Below are 2,659 nucleotides of genomic sequence, written 5' to 3' on the forward strand. Positions count from 1 at the left end.
CTCTCGTCTACCACTCTGGCTTTCTATTTGTGGCATCTTGGGTGAGGCAAAGGCTGCCCAGTGACAGGGTGACACCCAGGTCCCCTGAGCCCTATAAGAGTTAGGCACAAAAGAGTCCTGTCAGCCGAGCAGAGCTGCTGGGAGACAGCCGGAGCCGGTCGACTCCAGGGGTTACTGCGAGCTTCCCTCGACTGTTTCTAGCATCTTCCTCCTGCTTCTAGCATCTCCACTCTTCTCTTCGGCATATGTGTGGGAAATTTTATTCTGGGGAAAAGAAAGTTGAAATTCCAGTTTTTTTCTTAATAAGGCAGCCATGAGCAGCGATCATGCCCATGGGTGGCGGTGCTCGGAGCACGCCTTGGACCCCCGAGCAGGGCGCACCCACAAGTGAGAGCCAGGAGAGGAGGAGAAGGCTTGGGTCCATGCCATTCCTTTTCCGCCTGTGAGTGCCAGATGGTCGCCCCCCCGCCCCCTCCCCCCACGCACACGAGGACTGGCTGGCGCTCTCTTGCAAAGCGGCGTCCTGAAGCTCAGGAATGCTAGGTGCCAGGGCCCTAAAAAGGAAAACCACTTGTGGCCCCCCGCTGTCATGTCAAAGCAGAGGTCCACCACCGGAACACTGCGGTCTGTGCGGAGCTGCCCTTCAGGTGGGCAGGAGGGTGGCCTGATTCTTTCTCCAGGACCCTCCATCGTCCCTGTTTTTCATCGCGCTAAGATTTCCATCATTGACCTTTCATTCGCTTCAGTTCAGACTTACGTGAAAGTGCAGATACACCTCGGAGGGGAAACGTTTTAAGCTTTTGTCTGTCTTTTACATGTTCGTGTGATTGTATTTCATCTTCCTGAGCGCAGACTCGACAAGGTGGCTTCCAAGGGAAGCCCGATGCTGTGGTCAGCCACTGGCTCATCCCCTCTCTTAACTCTTCATGATGTGTCAGTAGTAATGACTTGTCTGCGTTGGGAAGTACCTGTATTTTCTTTTAGAGAAAGGACATCCATTACCTTGGCCACTTAGATTGGAAAAATAAAATTTTAAACCTTATTTAAGACTCAGGCAAAGTAAATTATGTCTAAAATGAATAATAAGAACAAACACAGTAACAGAGGCAAGCACTGTATAAGTGCTTAACATGTGACCGACACCCATGCCCTCTGCAGACGTCAGTGTGTTTCCTAGAGCAGGTGATGTCGTTACTCCCATCTTTTACATTTCTAAACTGAGACCCATCATGGTGAAATGAATTGCCCAGGGTCACACACAGGCAGTCAGTGGAGACATATAAGAACCCAGGAGGCCTGGCTCCAGACCCAAGCTCTTGACCAGGCCCGGTGGCCTCCCAGCTGGCGGCTCCTTTCCCTTGCTCGGCCCACCCTGTGTTGCCCAAGTTTGTGTAACAGCTGTCCACTGGGAACGCTGTCAGCCGGTGACAGGGTCCTTCAGTTTTCTATTGATGATCAGATTCAGTTTCTGTTTTATAAATGTGTGTAGAATATCCAGTATCTTTCAGGTACAGAAGTAAAGATGATTTTTGTAAATTAAGTTTAAAATAGGATTCTTTTTGCTTATCCAGAGTATTAAGTAACTAATATTCTGAGTGCCGCTTTGACATTTGCAAAAAGCAGCTCTATTAAAAAAGGTTTTGTCTAATATATGCTGTATATGTATGTACATACATACACAAAGTGTATTTTTTACAATCATTTAAAGAAAAATAACAAACCATTGACATTAAATAAGATAGCTAAGTAGCTGTGAGGGGCTTCCGAAAGGGTATTTCCGAGGAGGCTGGCGGCAGCGTTTCAGGCCCACCTTGTGAACCAGACTGTCAGAGGTGGCCGTGTGGGGGGTGCAGGGGGCATGATTGTCCTTTTGAGGTTACATTGTTTGTATTGTTACACATCTTATGTTACAAATCCTTCCCCAAGTGGCACTTAGCTCGTGTTACTCTCTGGCATTTGAATAATTGGTTTAACGTGACAATAATTTCTGGGAATGATTCATCGCTATTTACTTGGTATGAATTAGTGACCATGTTGAATTTACTCAGTGGAAAAATCCAACAGGTAACTCTGAAGATAAGTCATTTCTGTGGCAGAGATCGGGGCCGGAGGGGGTTGGAGTGAGTTTTCTTTTAAGGCCACGGGTCAGAGCCTGAGCATGGAGGACGAGGGAGCCCACCTGAGGGTCAGAACTAAGATGAGGGAGACAGTTTCAGATGTTTTCTAAAGCAAATCTCCCTCCTCCTTTTTGTGGCACGAATGACTTTGGTCTGCACCTGCAGCTCCATGACGGACAGCCTGGGGGCTGGGGTGTGGGGAGGGAGGGCTGGGGAGCCCTAGCAGGGCGGTGGCGGGGGTGTTGACAGGAAAATCGGACCGGCGGGCCCCTGGGAGGCGGCGGGAGAGGGCGTGTCTCTCTCCTGCTGGAATTTCAGCCCTGGCAACTTCCAGCTACATCCTCCTCCTCCCCCAAAGCCAGACAAAACATCTCAGGCTTTGGGCTGAGAGGGGCAGCGCCCGCTGATTTTTCACAGTGGACTGGTGAGCAGTGGCGAAGCCCCGCCCACCTGGCTGAGGAGCTGCCTCGGTTTCCCTCACAGCTCCAGGAGCAGCACCGAGAGGCCCAGGAATGCCCGAGGCTCCGGGCTGGGAACTCCAG

General features: G+C 50.4%; 1 protein-coding gene across 1 annotated transcript in view; it reads left to right on the plus strand.

The window, feature by feature from the left end:
• ATXN10 (ataxin 10) overlaps nt 1-2,659 on the plus strand; it is a 130,778-nt gene that overhangs the window by 56,528 nt on the left and 71,591 nt on the right. The window lies entirely within an intron of this gene.

This window comes from Pteropus vampyrus, unplaced genomic scaffold (genome assembly GCF_000151845.1).
Source record: "Pteropus vampyrus isolate Shadow unplaced genomic scaffold, Pvam_2.0 Scaffold257, whole genome shotgun sequence".
Taxonomy (NCBI): domain Eukaryota; kingdom Metazoa; phylum Chordata; class Mammalia; order Chiroptera; family Pteropodidae; genus Pteropus; species Pteropus vampyrus.